The 19,683-nt window shown below is 43.8% G+C and overlaps 1 long non-coding RNA gene across 1 annotated transcript in view; it reads left to right on the top strand.

The window, feature by feature from the left end:
• Nucleotides 1-18,869, top strand: part of LOC117357947 — an 85,874-nt gene extending 67,005 nt beyond the window's left edge. The window contains exon 4 of the long non-coding RNA XR_004538908.1: nt 16,224-18,869. This is a non-coding gene — a long non-coding RNA (uncharacterized LOC117357947). The remainder of the gene's footprint in view (nt 1-16,223) is intronic.
• The last annotated feature ends 814 nt before the right edge of the window (nt 18,870-19,683 follow it).

The raw sequence follows: 19,683 nt of genomic DNA, 5'->3' as shown, positions 1-19,683 counted from the left end.
CCCACCCCCCGAGGCTACCGGCGCTGCTCCATTCTCCCCCCCTTTGAGGAATCCGACGCTGTTCCAAACCCCTCCCCGCAATCCGGCTTCCCCCCCTGCGAACCGGCATCCTCCCCCCACTCACATTGCCCCCCCCTCCACCGCGATCCTACTCCCCCCCCCCCCCAAGCACGTCAATGACACTTCCTTTACCCGACTTGGCACCAGTGCCGGTGCCCGAAGATCCTCCCTCTTCTGGCGCGGCCTGGGCTGGGCGGTGCGTTGGAGATCCTCCCTCTTCTGGTCTGGTCTGGGCTGGACTGGCTTTGAGCATTTGCGCATGCTCAAAGCCTTCTGATCTCGCTCTCTCTGAGATTGAGAGCGAGACCAGAAGGCTTTGAGCATGCACAAATGCTCAAAGCCAGTCCAGCCCAGCCCAGACCAGAAGAGGGAGGATCTCCAACGCACTGCCCAGCCCAGGCCGTGCCAGAAGAGGGAGGATCTTCTGGCACTGGCACTGGTGCCAAGAGGGGGTAAAGTTAGTGTCATTGATGTGCTCGGGGGGGGGGGAAGTAGGATCGCAGTGGAGGGGGGGCAACGCGAGCGGGGGGAGATGCCAGATCGCGGGGGTGGGGGGGGTGCTCGTACAGCGAGGCAAGCTCGGTTTACGAGTCACCAAGTTTGCAAATGTTTTGCTCGTTCTGCAAAACACTCGCAAACCGGTGCACTCATAAACCGAGGTGCCACTGTACAAGCAATGTGGTTTACGAGCATGCTTCTGATTGAGGCCAGCAGTATGCCAGATTTTAAGAAAAAATGGGATAGGCATGTGGGATCTCTTGGGGGGGTGAAGTTGGGGGGGTGGGTCATTAGAGTGGGCAGACTTGATGTGCCGAGGCCCTTTTCTGCAGTCATTTTCTATGTTTCTATGAATTATGCTCATAAACCAAGGTTACACTGTATTTTGATAGCCTAGATTGGAGGCCCAATATTGTTGGAATAGTAATGTTTTCATAGATTTGCGAAATAGTTGAAAAGATTGTATTGTTCTAATAGAGAAAGGAATACCATTCCAAATTAAAGTTAGTCTGAATGAAAAAGATTGACTCAATTTTCCAACAGATTTAACACCCTTAAAAGATGGAAAAGAAAGTTTATATCTATGTATGTTTCTTGATTCAGACAGTCCAAACCTTTTTTAAAACCAGCTACATTATCCACACTTACCACATCCTCTGGCAATGCATTGAAGAGCTTAACTATTCTCTGAGTGAAAAAATATTTACTCCTATTGGTTTTGAAAGCATTTCCCTGTAATTTCATCAAGTGTTCCCTAGTCTTTGTAATTTTTGATAGAGTAAAACATTGATCCACTTGTATCCATTGTACACCACTCAGGATTTTGTAGACTTTAATCATATCTCCCCTCAGCTATCGCTTTTTCAAGCTGAGGAGCCCTAACCTCTTTAGTCTTTCCTCATACAAAAGGAGTCCCATCCCCTTTATCATCTTGGTTGCTCTTCCTTAAACTTTTCTAGTTCCGCTATACAGTGGCGTACCTAGCATATGTGACACCCGGGGCCCATCATTTTTTTACACCCCTCCATCTGTAGGAAAAACATGATTTTTAGTAACAATCTACACGGCACACAAGAGTGTACCTAGGAAAAAACAGAATCTTACATACTGCAGTGAGCAGTACATCAATAAACCCATTGTAAAACTAAACAAGCCAGACTAGTACAGATCAATCCTACACAGTCAATCCTAACAGAAAACCATGTCTTTTCGAACACAGAAAACACCTTCGCCTAGTATGGAATATGTAATCACAAACTAACCCCTCCCCCTTTTACAAAACTGTAGTGTGGTTTTTAGTCATGGTGGTAACAGCTCAGATGCTCATAGAATTCTGAGCATCAGAGCTGTTACCACCATGGCCAATGCTAAAAAACACTACAGTTTTTTAAAAGGGGAGACAAAATAGAAATACATAGACAAAGGTTAAACTGCAAGAAGCTGGACTCTGCATACAATGCAACACCACAGAAACAGCGATGCATCTCACCTAAAGCAAAAAAAAAAAAAATATATATATAATATTTTTTTCTACCTTGTCTTCTCTGGTTTCTGCTTTCCTCATCTTCTTGTCACTCTCTTCCTTTCATCCACTGTCTACCCTCTCTCTCTCTGCCCCTTCTATATGGCATCTTCACTCCTTCTATTCCCTTTCCAGAAACTTTATGCCTCCCACTTCCATCTCTCCCTTCACCCTCATTGGTCTGGCATCCATCTTCTTCCCTTCCCTCCTCCAATGGTCTGGCATCTCTCTCCTCTCCTCTTCTTCCCTCTCCCTTCCCCCCCCCCCCACTTCCATCAGCATCTGCCCCCTTTCTTTTCCTCCAACCCAATTCCATGTAGTATCCTTCCCTCTTTTGTCTCTTTCCCCTTTCTCTGCACACCAATTCCATCAGAATCTGCCCCCTTTCTCACCCTCCACTACCCTTCTATACCACCCTGACCCCCTTTCTCACCCTCCACTACCCTTCCATACCATCCTGACAACTTTCTCACCCTTGACCACCATTCCATACCACACTGATGCCCTTTCTCACCCTCCACCATCCTGACCCCCTTTCTCACCCTTCACCACGATTCCATACCACCCTGACCCCCTTTCTCTCCCTTCACCACCCTTCCATACCATGCCGACCCCCTTTCTCTCCTTCCACCACCCTACTATGCTCCTTTCTCTTTCCATCCAAATCAGCAAGGTCCTGCGATGACTGCTTCTGCTGCCTCTGTTCCGCAAAAGGTAAGTGACGTCGGAGGGGGTGGGCTGGCAGACACAGGGCGTTGCTGCAAGGTCCCGTGATGACTGCGGCTGCCGGTCCACCCCCCTCCAATGTCACTTACCTCTTCCGGAGCAAAGGCGGCAGACGCAGTCATCACGGGACCTTCCTGCACTTCAGCGCGGCTGCCGACTCTGCTCTGGAATAAGTACAGCAGCCATGCCGAGGTGCAGTTTAGCAATAAATAACTATAAGGGGTCTTCAAGCATTTAGTACTTAATAGTTGTTCAGGCTAACAGACCTCAGCAGTACCATTCTGTATGCCACTAAGCTTTTAGATCATACAGACTCAATTGGCACCCATGGTCGTCATAGGCCTCTGTAATACTTTTTTAAATAATTTTTTATATGTATAAATACTTTAAATATTTTGGTATAAATATATATCAAAAGATACTCATCTTCATCTACCCGGGTGGGGGTAGGCACTCCGACATAGGCTATGTTTCGCCCCAGCTGGATTAAATTTCTAATGCGGGGAGCATGAGCCGTTGGATCTAAGGGGGATTTTCCTTGATACAGCCCGTTCGGGGCGAAACATAGTCTATGTCGGAGTGCCTACCCCCACCCGCGTAGATGAAGATGAGTATCTTTTGATATATATTTATACCAAAATATTTAAAGTATTTATACATATAAAAAATTATTTAGAAAAGTATTACAGAGGCCTATGACGACCATGGGTGCCAATTGAGTCTGTATGATCTAAAAGTTTAGTGGCATACAGAATGGTACTGCTGAGGTCTGTTAGCCTGAACAACTATTAAGTGCTAAATGCTTGAAGACCCCTTATAGTTATTTATTGCTTTAAGGAAAAGGAGGTCTGAAATATCTGAGCCTGGTAGTTTTGAGGTGCAGTTTAGAGCAGCGCGGGAGGTTCCAGACCCGGCTGGCTGTGCACCCCCTTGGAGCGTGCACCCGGGGTGGACCGTCCCCCCACCCCCCTTGGTACACCACTGCCGCTATATCTTTTTTGAGATAATGCAACCAGAACTGAATGCATGGTGGGGTCACACCATTGTGTGATACAGAGGCATTATAACATTTTTAGTCTTGTTTACCATTCCTTTTCTAATAATTCCTTGCATCTTGTTTGCTTTTTGGCCACTGCCACACATTGAGCAGAAGGTTACAGTGTATTGTCTACAATGACGCCCAGCTCTTTTCTTGGATACTGACCTCCAAGGTGGACCCTAGCATCTGGTGACTATGATTTATTCTTCCAAATATGCATCACTCTGCATTTGTCCACATTAAATTTCATCTGCCATCTGAACCCCCTAGTCTCTTCCAATTGCCTAAGGTCTGTCTGCAATTTTTCACAGCCTGCATGCATTTTAACAACTTTGAACAGTTTAGTGTCATCTGCAAATTTAATCACCTCACTTGTCATTCCTATTTCCAGATCATTTATAAATAACTTAAATAGCACTGATCCTAGTACAGATCCCTGTGGCACTCCACTATTTACCCTCCTCCATTGAGAAAAATGACCATTTAACCCTACCTTCTATTTTTTTGTCTGATAACCAATTCCTAATCCACAGCTAAACATTGCCCCTTATCCCATGCCTTTTTAATTTTCTCAGGAGCCTCTCATGTGGAATTTTGTAAAAACTTTCTGAAAATCTAGATAAACTATATCAACCATGTTACCTTTATCTGCATTTTTGTTCACACCTTCAACAAAATACAGTAAATTGATATGGCAAGACCTCCCTTGACTGAACCTATGTTGACTCTGACCCATTGAATCATGTTTAGCTGACAGCCTTTGGTTTTAATTTATTATTTATTATTAAGCAATATAAGCAAACAATAACAAACATGAACTTTCAACTGTAACAAGAAAATGAAAAAAAAAAAAAAGTTCTAGCAGTCTATGGCTCTTGTTTCTTCAGAGCACATAACAGTAGAATAGACTAACATTCAGAGGACCCACATTGTTCAAACTGATTTAAAAAAATATCTACACAGAAATAAATAACCACTACTGCCCACCTTTCTAAAGAAGCCCTTTCTCTAAACTGCCAAAGAACTCAAAAAGCACTCTTGTAACGCAAAATGCTTCTCCCTTCAAGTTTGATAGCTATCCCACTGGGCATGGAATTTAACAATCTTATGATCCTTAAAAGTAGCAATTTCACTCATACGGTAAAGGACATCCAGCTGAGGAATAACTTTACTCACTGATGGAACAATCTTATTATTCCAATGCTTTGCTTTTTCCAATTTCACCACTGCAAAAATAGCCAAAATCAGAGAGCTAAGCCTCCCCTCCCAACCCTCAGGCAAAAGCTGTTAAAAAAAAAAAAAAAGGCATCACTGAATCCAACTGAGTAGGTACCCTACAAAGTTCCTAAATGAATCCAGCAACGGCTCTCCACAGCATCTGCACTTCTGTGGGGTTAAGTAAGTACGATACACCAGTTTATAACTGACCACCAACAAAGGAACTGAAAAAGAAACCCGCCCAGCAGTCCTAATGATAAGGGCCCTTTCTTTCTCATTCTAAGAGCGCCCTGACTTTTTTTCCCCACGTAGACATAAAAGGAGCCTTTTGGAAGCGTGGAAAAAAACAAGAGACAAAACATTTTGCAAAACTAAGCAAGTGAAGGGGCAAAATCAAAAGATACATCTAAGTCCGATTTGGATGTAGGGTGCTAGTCACCCAAAGTCAGCAGTGCAAAATGTCCATTCTTGAAAAATATATCCAAAATGTTTTTTCCCCGAAAATTGTCTATATGAACATTCTGACGTTTGATCATCCAGACTGCCACTACATCTATCTTTATACCACAATCTTGACCAAAAATTTGTCCAAGTCCAAAACACCCAGAACAAGATCTTTTGGATGTGGAAGGGGCCAGTATTGTGATGGACAGGCTACCAAGACTTGGCAACAGAGCAGTGGGGCACCTTATAGGGCACTGATGTGAACTTCACAATAAGGATGCCATATAAACATCTCACCATAACTCCTTTATAGGTTTTGGTGATTCCCCTCCCAAAAAAACACCCCTAAAACCCACTATACCCACCTGTATACAACCTCAATAGCCCTTATGGCTGCAGGTGCCACCGATAGGGCAGTAGAATATGGGTTTGGGGGTTTTGGGGGCTCACATTTTCCACCATGAATGTAGTAGTTAGAGTGGTTTATGAGCCTGGGTCCTCCTTTCTATGGTTCACTAGCCCAGCCCCCCAAGACTACATAAGCCACCTCTGTGCAGCTCTACTAAGCTTTCCTATAGCAGATGCAGGGCTAGATTAACCAATAGGCCCAGTAGGCATGTGCCTAGGGCCCAAAATAGTCAGGGGGGCCCGCTGAAGGACGACTTACCATACAATTTTTTTTCAGGAAACAATGGGCCCCACCTCTTCCCTCTCTGCACGGCAACGGGCCCCCACCCGATGCCGCCCCCCCATCGACGGACAGCAATGCAGCCAACTGCCGGCATCAATGGCAATGCAGCTCCAAGAAGGTCCCGCGATGACTGCCGGAAGAAGTAAGTGACGTCAGAGGGTGATGGACCGGCAGACGCAGTCATCGCGAGATCTTCTTGGAGCTGCGTTGGCCGCGTTGCTCTTGATGCCGGCAATTAGCTGCATTGCTGTCCGTCAATGCCGTGGGGTGGGAGCGGTGTTGTCATCATTGATGCTGGGTGGAGGCCCATTGCCGTAGGGGGGGTGCGTTGCTGTTGCTGAATGGTGAAGGGAGAGAAAGGGGGCATATGCTGATGGAATTGATGTGCAGGGAGAGGGGGAAAACAAGGAGAAAGGATACTGGATGGCTTTAGGTTGGAGGGAAAGAAAGGGGGCTAATGCTGATGGAATTGGTATGCAGGGAAAGGGGGAAAACAAGGGGGAAGGATACTGGGTGGATTTAGGTTGGAGGGAAAGAAAGGGGGCAGATACTGATGGAAGTGGGGGGAAGAGAGAGTAGAGAGTGAAATGCCAGACCATGGGGGGTGTGGGTGTGGGTATGGAAGAAGGAAGGGAAGAAGAGGAGAGAGATGCCAGATCATTGGAGGAGGGAATGGAAGAAGATGGATGCCAGACCAATGGGGGTGAAGGAAAAGATGGAAGGGGGAGGCATACCGTTTCTGGAAGTGGCATAGGACAGGGTATTTGGGAAGAGAAACGGAGAGATGATGGACCCTGGGGTGGTGGGGAAGGAGGGAGAGATGCTGGATGAAAGGGTAGTTGAGAAAATGATAGATGGTGGATCTGGGGATGGTGGGGTCCATTGCCGCAGCTGTGGATATGGATATGAAAAAAAGGAAATATGCCAGACCTCCGAGGGAGGAAAGGGAAATGGAAGGGGAGGACAGAGATGGAAGATGGATGGTTAGCATGGAGAAAGAAGAAAATGACAAATGGGCAGGAGACCCTGGCAAGCGAGTTATCAGAAAACAACAAGAGCCTGGGACCAACAAAAGGTAGAAAAAATAATTTTATTTTCTGTTTTGTGATTACAATATTTATTATGTTTACACCACAGAACTGGTATGGGGTTGGAGATGTTGTAACCCTATATGTCTGCTAAGACTAAGCCTTAGTCACTTAGGGGTCCTTTTATTAAGGTGCACATTTAGCATGCACAAAATCAGTTAGCGTACCTTAATAAAAGAACCTCTAAATATCTTTATTAAAAATTTGGCTTGCGACTTAGCCTTTTTTTCAGATTTCGGCCCCTTATGTGATTGAGTTTGATACCCCTGATTTAGAGTGAGGTAGTTAGGCGATGTAAACTTGGTTATTAATATAGACTTATATTTCAGATAGTATTACTGCTTTACAATATATTTGAATGCTTTTATATACGTATTGAGAGGGTTCAGAATTAATGTCCTGGGTAAGTAGGTTTTGAATTTATAAAAAATATAAGTGGAAATAAAGAAGTAAATAAGAAAACAGATAAACGGGGGCGGGGGCGTTGGCGGGGCATGGGTAGGGCAGGCCCAGGGGGGCCCAGTGTATTTGTATGCCTAGGGGCCCTCGAAGAATTAATCCTGCCCTGCACAGGTGCTGATGTTCTGGAGGCAGGTATGCAACAAAGTTGATGAAACACTAATAGTGTATATAATGTGATTTTAATCAAGGGAAAAAAGACCTCAAAATACCCCTATATTGTGTTCAATGAAGTCACAACTATTTTGGGGTTAGGTATCATCACAGGTCAAAAACCCTTGAATTTTTATATTTTTCTAATTTTAATTGATTTTAATCTTTAAAACATTTTTTCTTTCATTGTAGATATAGTGTATATCAATTTCCTATTTGAATTTTCCTTCTTGACAAATGAGCATTCAAGTGACCAGCAACTATTGGTTTAATACCAAATAATCATTTTGCTCAATTGAAAAAGGCCTTTTTCAATTGAGCAAAGAAATGAATGGCGGTATACATCACTGCAGATCTTTGAGCAAAATGAAAGTTCAACTGGCAAATTAATAAGCCTTTTCATTACCCCTGAAGAAGCCCATAAGTGCGAAATGGACCGGGCCTCCGTTGGGTTATTTAAGATAAGTGCTAATTATTTTCTAAATACAAGCAAAATGATTATTTGGTATTAAACCAATAGTTGCTGGTCACTTGAATGCTCATTTGTCAAGAAGGAAAATTCAAATAGGAAATTGATATACACTATATCTACAATGAAAGAAAAAATGTTTTAAAGATTAAAATCAATTAAAATTAGAAAAATATAAAAATTCAAGGGTTTTTGACCTGTGATGATACCTAACCCCAAAATAGTTGTGACTTCATTGAACACAATATAGGGGTATTTTGAGGTCTTTTTTCCCTTGATTAAAATCACATTATATACACTATTAGTGTTTCATCAACTTTGTTGCATTATATTAGTATTTGGACACTATTTTGTTTTCCATTCTTCAATTCAGTTTGATACTGGAGGCAGGTATGTACATTTTTATTCTGAACTTTGTGGTGTTGCTACGGGGTCAGTGAACATGGGGGAGGGGGAAGTGTGTGTAGGTCTTTACTTTGTTTGTACAGTGGTTATCTGGTTGTTTTATGTGGGGTTGTAACCTTGGTACTGATATTTCAGGGCAGATGAGTCAACAAGTATAGTCAACGACTGGTTCTAAGCAGTTGCTCTTTTTCAGAATGGCAAACCCAGTCAGGATCTCTTCTTCTGCTTTGTGAATCGATCGCTGTCTACTTTTGCATGGCATTTTCCCTCATTAGCATGCTTGGATCGGAGATTGGGTGAGTGCTCGGAGAAGCACATCAGACAGCAGTTTTGTGAATTGGGTCGGGGAACAAGAACGATCGCAAAACCAGTCAAACCGGTTTTGCGACGATCGTTACTGGGCCTAATTATTTACAACATTGCATCTTTCTAAGTGGTTTATGGACATTGTAAGTTGCAGGGATATTAAACTACAAAATAACAGTTGATGATAGTTCTCACTACCTGTTCTGCTGTGGTCCACACTCTTCCGGGAGACGTCTGCAGTGCATTTGGGTAGAAGTGTGCTCTGTCCTTGGGAAAATTTTCTCTCTAATGAGAGAAGAAAAAGAGGAAACTATTATAATACTTCAGCTGAACGGCAAGTGGAATCTGGCAGCAGAACAGGGATCAGCAATAATCCCCAGAAAAAATATGAAAATGGGAGAAAATATCCCTTCCAACAGAACTAAAGAGAGAGAAAACCTGTTGTGGTCAACTAGGACAGAGTAGATCTCTGCCGGGGTTTTCAGATTCAAAGCGGTTTACAAAAGACTGCAAAGGGGAATTAAGAACAAAAATATTGAAAGCTATAAATAGCATAGCCCATTGTTCAAAGAGATAGGTTTGCTCTAATTTATGAAATATGTAGTAGATAGGTACAGTTCTAATTACCATTGGAAGATCATTCCAGATTTTAGCACCCAGGTACTGAAAGGTGCATTCATGATGTCTTTTATATTTGACGGATTTTAACAATGGGTATAGTATGATTTTGCTCTTATGAAGTCTCATGGTGCCTATATTATGAAGTAGAATACGGCTTGCACTTAATAATGGTGAACTTTGGCCAGCCAGTGCCTTAAAAATGATACTAGCAAACTTGAATGTGATCCTATATTGTACTGGTAACCAGTGCAGATCATGAAATGCAGGAGCTAATCTGTCAAATCATTTTAGCCCACTAATTAGTCTGGCTGCCATTTTTGCAGGAGCTGAATTCAGTGCTGATGTTTCTTTTTTATGCCTTCTTACATGTCCCTTGTGCAATTTAAATTAAATAGCGAAGAGCTTACTTGCCTGGTTGCCACAAGCATAGTAACCTGATTTACTAACAAAAATATCCCACTGAGCTTTCTAACTGGCTAACAATTATATATCAATCTAATAAGCCCTCTTAGTTGGTTTGGGTTTGAACATAAGAACATAAGAATGTGTTGACCCAGTGGCACAGTAAGGGGGGGAGGGGGAGGGGGCAGTCCGACCCAGGTGCCGTATTCACGGGGGATGCTAGTGCTTCTCCTTCTCTCTGCCTCCCTGCATGCCTCTTTAAATGTTCGCTGGCTAGAGCAGCATCCTTTATTTCCAGCTCATGCCAGCGTCGGTTCCCCTCTGACGCCACTTTCTGTTCGTGGGACCAGGATGTGACATCAGAAGGAAGCTGACACAGCATGAGCAGCAGGTGAAATATGCTACTGGTGCCAGCGAACATTTCAAGAGGTAAGTGGGGGGCGCGGGCTGCCCAAGCAGTGGGGAAGAGTTGGGGGGTGCCCAAGCAGCGGAGGGGAAGGGTGAAAGGGTGCTCGGCACAGCGATGCCGGGCACCAATGCCCCAGGCGCCAACCTCCTTCGCTATTCTACTTCTGAGATTGTGGTTTCTCATTCTAGTGTAAATCATTTTTATTGTTGGACATCACTTAGCAACACCCAAAACACAAATAGCAAAAGGCTCTTGATAGCCTCTTTAAGCTTCTATGATATGTAACTAATAATTGGGCCTCTCAATCAGGCTTTATAGTCCACTTACACCATGACAAGGCATCTCCTGCAATTTAGGGTTACCAGACGTCCGGATTTCCACAGACATGTCTTCCTTTTGAGGACATGTCCGGGGGTTCGGGCGGCTTTTCAAAACCCAGTACTTTGCTCAGGTTTTGAGAAGCCTCCGCAAATCGCATCGGGCGGGTGGCAAATCCACACATGCGCAGACTTCTTCTCTGCCTGAAAAGAGCAGGCAGTGGGGGGCGGTATTAGGGGGGGCCGGGGGGGGGCCTAGGGGCAGGTCTAGGGGTCCAGATATTCCGACTGGAAAAAGAAATCTGGCAACCCTACTCCAACTCATTCCTAATAAAGAAATCCCCCTGAATCTGAACTGGCTCTTTGAGCACTCTGCTCACTCTTTCTCAAAGTGGTGACCCCTTCCTGAAGCCTCTCTCCTTTAGCTGCACTCACGTCTAGCCAATTTTCCCCCAAAGCAATGATTCCTTCCTACTACCCCCCCCCCCCCCCCCCAGAGAAGTATCCTTTCTGGAAGCACTCCTCAATACAAAATCCATTGTAGAATCCCCTGGGCCTAAAGGAATATTCCCTGGGAGGTTTAGCAGCTCTTCTGGGCAGGAGCTCCTGCCGTGCTGACTCTGTGTACAAAATGGCTATTGCAACCTCTAGCAACAGCAACTGTGTTTTTTCCATAGACATATAAATGGGGAAAGCCTTAGTAAACAGATGTACCCATGCTGTAACAGATTAAGTAAATGTTTGCCATGTATTCTGAAACATTTATTATACAATAAAGGCTTTAATACATGACAAATGCCTTATCAGAACACAATGGTTTTATTGAAGGTGCTTTTCCCTATACATACAAAATCAGAAAAAGTCTTGCTTACTGCAAGGCCTTTTCTGACTCACGTATTTTCAGAAGCCCCTTAAAATAATTTTGCAAATAATGTGATATGTTAATCAGATTTGGCAGGTTTAGGGGCCCTTTTACCAAGCTGTGATAAAAAGTGGTCTTAACGTGCCTTGTGTGAGTCTTTCCTGTGCACTAAAGCCACTTTTACTGCTGCAGTAAGATGGTTAATTCCTATGTTTTCTTTTAATGGCCACATGCTAATTCTGCCATTAGGGTGTGATCATTAAACCAGGACGCGGGAAGTCATCATGCCATTGTATCGAGCGATGGTGCGTCCACATCTGGAATACTGGAATACTGGAATACTGGAATACTCAAGAAGGACATGGCGGTACTTGAGAGAGTCCAAAGGAGAGCCACGAAACTGGTAAGAGGGCTGGAACACTGCCCATACGCCGAGAGGTTGGATAGGCTGGGGCTCTTCTCTCTGGAAAAAAGGAGGCTCAGGGGAGATATGATAGAGACCTTCAAGATCATGAGGGGCATAGAGAGGGTGGATATGGACAGATTCTTCAGACTGAAGGGGACAACAAGTACGAGGGGGCATTCGGAGAAACTGAAGGGAGATAGGTTCAAAACAAATGCAAGGAAGTTTTTTTCACCCAAAGGGTCGTGGACACTTGGAATGCGCTACCGGAGGAAGTGATCAGGCAGAGTACGGTACAGGGATTCAAACAGGGATTGGACGGATTCCTGAGGGATAAAGGGATCGTGGGATACTGAGAGAGGTGCTGGGATGTAACACAAGTATAGAAAGCTAACCAGGTAATAAGTATAGAAACCCAACCAGGTCGTGCATGTGCAAGACCGGAGGGTTAGGACTTCGATGGGAAGATAGGACTTCAATGGGAAACCAAGGTGGCAAGGGGGCCCTTTTTGGTGATTCAGACAGGTCGTGACCTGTTTGGGCCGCCGCGGGAGCGGACTGCTGGGCAGGATGGACCTATGGTCTGACCCGAGGCACTGCTTAAGTTCTTATTAGAGAATGACACGGGGAAAAAATCTGTCCCCGTCACCGCCCCGTCACCGGCCCACCATCCTCTGCACCGCCCCGTCACCGCCGTTCCCTTCACCGCCCCGTCACCGTCACCGCCATCCCTTTCACCGCCCCGTCACCGCCACTGCCATCCCATTCACCGCCCCGTCACCGTCCCCGCTGCATCCATATAAGCCTTAGTACTGTAATATTTAGCTTATTCCTTTCTTATAAATCAAAGTTCCTGCTGCTGAACTAGAGAAAGAGATGTTCAGCTGGCAGGGCTTTGTTTATAAATTTTTATCAACACAACTAATATACTATTTTATCCTAAAGCAAAAAATAAATAAATAAATATAATTTTTTTTTCTACCTTTGTTGTCTGGTTTCTGCTTTCCACATCTTCTCATTGAATTCCTTCCATCCACTGTGTGTCTTCTCTCTGCGTCTTCCATTTGCTGTTACTGTGCCTCTCCCTTAACCCCCCCCCCCCAATTGGTCTAGCACCCATCTTCTTCCCTCAGCTCCCGCATAGTCTGGCATTTGTCTTCTTCCCACTCTGTCTTCCACATTTCCCTTGGAGGTCTGTTCCTCTCCACCCTCCTTCAATGTCTGTTCTATTCCTTTCCACCACCACCCTTCCCTCCCTCCTTTACCATCTGTTCATTTCTACTACCCTTCAGCTCCTCTCGCGTGGCCTATCTACCTTCCTTCCTCTTATTTTCATGGCACGTTACAATGTAATTTGTGCAAGCCACTGGAGCCTGCAAGCTCGGTCCCTGTCCCATCCCCACAAACCATCTCGCTTCTGTGCTCCTATTTTCTCCATTTCTAATATCTCATCTATGTATCTGTCATTGCCCCCCCTGTGTCCATATACCATCCCCATGGCATGTCCCCTTTATGTCTCTGTCCCTATGCCCCATGCACATAATTTCCCCTCTTTCTGTTACCTTCCTGTGTCCAGATTTCCCTATCTTCCTCTTCCATACCAGTGTGTCTCTTCTTTTCAACCCCATCTAGCTTTTTTCCCTCTTTCTTCCCCCCCCCCCCTCTGCTTCTAGCATCTGGTTCACCTGCCAGTCCTTCCCTTTCTTTCCTGCTGTGGGTTTTTCTTTCCGACTTCATCCCCTTGGCCCAGAATCCTTTTCCCTTTCACTCCCTCCTTCCAATTTGAGCAGGGAACACTAGCGATCGCACGGTCCCCGCAGCCACTACCTGCCTGCCCAATCGATCCTAGTGTTTAGCCAGCTCTCTCCCTTCTCCTCACCTTAGTTTATAGGTTTTCTTTTTCGGCGACCTGCACGCTTTCCCAAAGAGCCGCGCACGCGCGGCTGCTCAGTGTTCAATCTTCTGCTCTGCTGCAACTTCCTGTTTCCGGTTGCGTCAGAGCAGAAGATCGAAACTGAGCAGCAGTGGGTGCGTGGCTCTCTGATAGCGTGCGGGTCGCCGAAAAAGAAAATCTACAAACTAAGGTGAGGAGAAGGGAGAGAGCTGGCTAAACACTAGAATCGATTGGGCAGGCGGGTGTGAGCTGCGGGGACCGCGCGATCCTTCATGCCTCACTGCGGGGACAAGACCATTCACCGCCCCGCGGGCGGTGAATGGCCTTGTCCCCGTCGCCGCAGCAACTGCTAGTTTTCTTCCCCGTTTTCGGCGGGTGACCCGCGGCTAAAATGCGGTGGCCACGGGTAAACCGCCACCGTGTCATTCTCTAGTTCTTATGTTCTTATTAGCGTACGAGTCCTTACCACCACCTGTTTCATAGGTAAAAAGGGTTCACACGCTTGTCCTCTTCTAATCAGTTAGCTCATGGCTATCTGGCTGTCTAATTGAATAGCACAGACACATCCACTCTCTGCTCCCAAACATATACCTTTAGCATAAATATCAATTTTATTTTTTAGCGTGCTAGTATCACGCGCACATGTTAAAAACATCAAGGAATGCCTTAGCACACTTCTCAGTATGCATTAGTGGTTAGGGCTCCTTTTACTAAGCTGCGGTAGCGTTTTTAGTGCGCACTAACCCCCGCGCTATGTGAAAAACTAACGCCAGCTCAATGGAGGCATTAGCGTCTACCGCGCACGCTAAAACCGCTAGCGCAGCTTAGTAAAAGGAGCCCTTAATGTATTCTTGGAAACAAACATGCCGGAAATGTTCATCCATGAAAATTAATATGGTTTAGCATTATAAATGCAAAGATACAGTTCTGAAAATGGAACCCAGATAAGCAGCTGTCACCTTTTCTTTTAAGAAAGAAATTGTGTTTTGTTTCAAAAGAAGTACACTGAGAAGCCCGGAGAGGATTAATTTTCTGAAATATAGAAAACATGGAGCTTGCTTTTTGTGAAAGATATTTAACCAACTAAGCAATTAACCTCATGATAAATGATTCTGTCAGCACAAATTTTTTCGGTTTTGTTAATCTACAATAGATGAAAGCAGTGCCTGAATATTGCTGCTTTTTATTATTATTATTATATGGCACACATTTTTCTGCAATCACGTTTTGTCTTAATGTTCACATAAGACTAGTGATATTGAGTCCAGTGATGATCTATGGCATGTCTTAGATTTACAGTTTCATTTATCATTATTTTAATTGTTCATATTCCTGAATTATTCGCCAACATTTAGGCATTGCTTTCATTTGTCATTGTTAGAATCATTGGGGGTCTTTTACTAAATATTAAAGTGCGTATTATCTGCCACAGGACCCTTTTAATACATAGGGTACACTCATTTTGCACTTGACATAGCTTGCTACAAATACTGGGCCTGATTCTAAATATGGTGCTTAAAAATTCAGTGGGCAGAGCTTTCTTGGCCTAAATGCTTGTGCCTAAGTTAGGCACCATTGGTGCCTAAGTCCAAAACAGGCACCTACATGCAAAACAGACCCATGATCTACCCCTTAGTCATACCTACTTTCTGAAAGGCACCTTAGATTAAGTCTCGAGACTACAACGGGAACTCACGGCAGCCATTTTGATGATAGCTCTGCACGGGGCAGAAGCGTAGGAAGATTGATCTTGCCCCATGTCGCTGCTAGACCACCAGGTAAGGTCTGGGGAAGGTCTGGGATGCAGGAGGGAGGCGTGGATGGGTCAGAGCTGGCACTAAAAGTTATTTGTGGCTTTTTAATATTTGCGGGCTGGCTCTGCCCCTAACCCCCACGAATATTGAGGGGTAAGTGTATTTCCGATACTGTATCATGTTAGTCCTATTATTAGGTTTCAGTTTGCCATTTCCAAGGTTACCTTATTTATTGTATTTCTGTTAATATTTGGTCATTTTACTGTTTAAAAAAATTGTAAGTTTTATGTTAAACCGCACCTGCTGAACACTTCCTTGGGTGAATCTCTTCATAAAGATGGCTAATGAATCACAATAAATACATTTTATTCTTATGGGCCCTGTTGCAGATAACATGCACAAATCTTTAGTAAAAGACCCTCATTATCTACATTTGAGATCACCATACTCTGGTAAAGGGCTGTTTGTTTGTTTTTCCACCAGTTCCTTTCGATTACGAAGCTGGATTGCACATTCTGCTTAAGTTTTTGACAACCCTGGGAGGAGAACAGAACTCCAGTTGGAGAATACTGGAATGAAAACTGCTTCTGATAATCCATCCTAGCAGGCTGCAACGCTTAAAATCTAAAACAGCAGAAGCTAAGGCAGCCCAAACTGGAGCCAGTTGCTGCTGAATATTGCAGTCTATGACTATTCTTGCAGCTGAAGTTTGCACTTTTTGCAGATTGTTGATAATAATACACTGGCAATACTTGCAGAAGTGCATTGCAATAGTCTAGCCTCCTTGGAATTAATGCTTGCAACCTTTCAACTGGATTTTGTTGCTCCATTGCCACACATAGAAACATGATGGCAGATAAAGACCAAATGGCCCACCCATCCGCAGGAACCATTATCTCTTTCTCTCTCTGAGAGATCCCACATACCTATCCCAGATTTTCTTGAAATGAGACACAGTATCTGTGTCTACTACCTCTACCAGGAGACTGTTTCGTGCATCTACCATCCTTGCCTTAGATTTCCTTAGATTACTCTGGAGCCTATCAGCTCTCACCTTCATCCTAAGCCCTCTCATTACAGAGCTTCCTTTCAATTGAAAGAGACTCGACTTATACACATTTATGCCATGTAGGTATTTAAATATCTCTATCATATCTCCCCTCTCTTGCCATTGTCACAAGGAACTGTTCACCTGAATCCAGTATTGATAGAGGAGGGGAGTGAGTGGGGCAGAAGTGGGAGAGTCACTATGTTCCCTTGATGCTCCTGCTATATGCCTCCATTAATGGGAGCCCGAAGACACCAAACCCAGTGGGGCAGCTCCTGGTGACAATGGAGCTACCCCAATGGGATCCAGTATCAGCAGAGGAAGGGAATGAATTGGGCTGGCATGGGAGAGTCACTCCGCCCCCCCAAAACTCCTGCTTCTTGCCTAAGGCATAAGCCAAAGGTGTACTTCTTAGTAAGCTTATTTGCACAGTTCACAAAAGCAACTGAAATCCAAACTAAGAACAAGAGCTACAATACTTTCACATCCACCGCCCATTGAAGCCCCCACACCACTGCAGCAGCTCAAAATGCATCAGAGGTGCAGAGAGAGTCGAACTGGCATGGGAGAATCACTCTGCCCCTGACATTGATGTCAAACATATGCCTGTGAAAACCAGCCTCCACAGCACCAGGAAGCTGGGAGGACATCAGAACATCCCCCTCCCCCCATGCTGTTGTCACTCACGGTGCCCATTCAGACACAGTTATAGCAATAAACCACACCTACAGGCTAAAGTGAATCAACCTCTGAGCTTGAGTCAACTCAGATATAATTACAGCACCTCACCAAACTTTCCAGCTATAGGGCACTACTCTCTGAATGTGAGTTCACTCAAATACATCTACAACATCCACCCAAACTATCTTCTACAGTAAACTAACCAAAATGAGCTGGTATCTCATAACAATTCTCTGCCTACTGATCAGCACCAGTTGAACTAAAGCCTACTCCGCTCCTCCCAACAGTAGATCAGATAATCCCTCAGAACACACAATTCCATCATGGAGTAACCCTATGATAAACTGTGCCGACCACATGCAATGGGTATTCCCAACACTGTTTGGACTACCCAGACACTGAACACCATGCCACAATCACATCACTAAACCAAACATGGACAATCTAATAAGAATCTCAACCACTCCTACAAGAAGACCAACGAAAGACTCCTGTAGATATCTCGAGACGCAATGTTAGAAACTTCTGATCATGAGGGAGCTAAACCAGCTACTCTCTTAATTACAGTGGCATTATCTCCGGATAAAGATTGGATATTGAAGTTATTTTTTTAAAAATAGAATGAAGGACATTCTTGGTCTCCATATTCAAATTTTTCCAGATGTTTCGAAGGAAACAAACAAACAAAAAAAACGATGCCAGTTTCTGTTGCTGAAACCTGGGGTGATACAGATTGGAGGAGTTTTTTTCCTCCGTTATCCATGCAAATGTATTGTTAGGTATCAATTATTAAAATATGTATCTTTTGATCCGAGTCAGCTGACAGAATTTTTATCTCAAAAGCGACTGGAAAATGAAGGAACACCAACTCAGATTTAGATATGTTTGCTCCTCATCTAGCAAAGGACAATTATCTTTTCTTTATTAACATAATCTTAGTTTAAATATTACTCAATAATTCTTGGATCCAATTTTGAGGACTTGAGTGAGATTAATTTGTATTAACTTGTACTTAAATAGTTATATAGATTATTTCTTGTTTTTAATATCTCGTATAAGTTGTGATTCCCATTATTATTTTTATTTATTAACTCACTATCTGTACAAGATTTTATGCTTGGAAAATTTGAAACTTAATAAATAAATAAAAAAGAATCCCAACCACTTACACTAATGAAGTTGGCACTTAAAAGAAATTTCAAGGTGCCTACCGCCACTGTAGGTCTTGCTTAGGCCAAAAGTGGCATTAGGCCTCTGGAGGTGCAATTCACATCAAAGGCACCATAAATGTAGACCTTGGAAAACCCTGGCCTACATTTCCGGTGCCTACCTTTGCCAGAGATGTGATTCTCTAAAAGGCGCTATAACGTGTTTCAAACACGATAAGCAGCCACTTTTAAGGCAGCCACCAACAAAGGCATTGTTTAGAGCAGTGGTTCCCAACCCTGTCCTGGAGGACCACCAGCCAATCAGGCTTTCAGGATAGCCCTAATGAATATGCATGGAGCAGATTTGCATGCCTATCACCTCCATTATATGCAAATCTCTCTCATGCATATTCATTAGGGTTATCCCAAAAGCACAACTGGCTGGTGGTCCTCCAGGACTGGTTTGGGAAACACTGGTTTAGAGAAATTGTGTCTTTGGATTTAAAAAATTTAATACGCGTGCCGTTTTGTCTTCACTTAGGAGGTTTAGCAGCTCTTCTAGCCAGGAGTTCCTGCCCATGCTGGAGTTCCTCAAAATGGCTACTGCAACCTCTAGCGGCAGTAACTCGAAGTGTTTTTCCTATAGATATATAACTGAGGAAAGCCTTAGTAAACAGAAGTACCCATGCTGTAACAGATTAAGTAAATGTTAGCCATATATTCTGAAACATTTATTACACAATAAAGGTTTTAATACATGACAAATGCCTTATCAGAACACAATGGTTTTATTGAGGGTGCTTTTCCCTAAACATACAATATCAGAAAAAGTCTTGTTTACTGCAAGGCCTTTTCTGACTCATATATTTTCAGAAGCACCTTAAAATAATTTTGCAAATAATGTGAATATAGGCAGATTTAGAAATGACTCTAAAGAGTGAGAACGCCTGCAAAGGTTTAACTGCAAGACGTAACTCAATGTGATAATGTCACTGACAGAGAAAAGGACGTCAACGTCAAAGAAAGGCAGAATGGTTTAAATGACATTGTTCCATTCAATATAATA

Source organism: Geotrypetes seraphini, chromosome 3 (assembly GCF_902459505.1).
Source record: "Geotrypetes seraphini chromosome 3, aGeoSer1.1, whole genome shotgun sequence".
Lineage (NCBI taxonomy): Eukaryota > Metazoa > Chordata > Amphibia > Gymnophiona > Dermophiidae > Geotrypetes > Geotrypetes seraphini.
The sequence above is the reverse complement of the archived record's forward strand: the minus strand, read 5'-3'. Positions and strand labels throughout refer to the sequence as shown.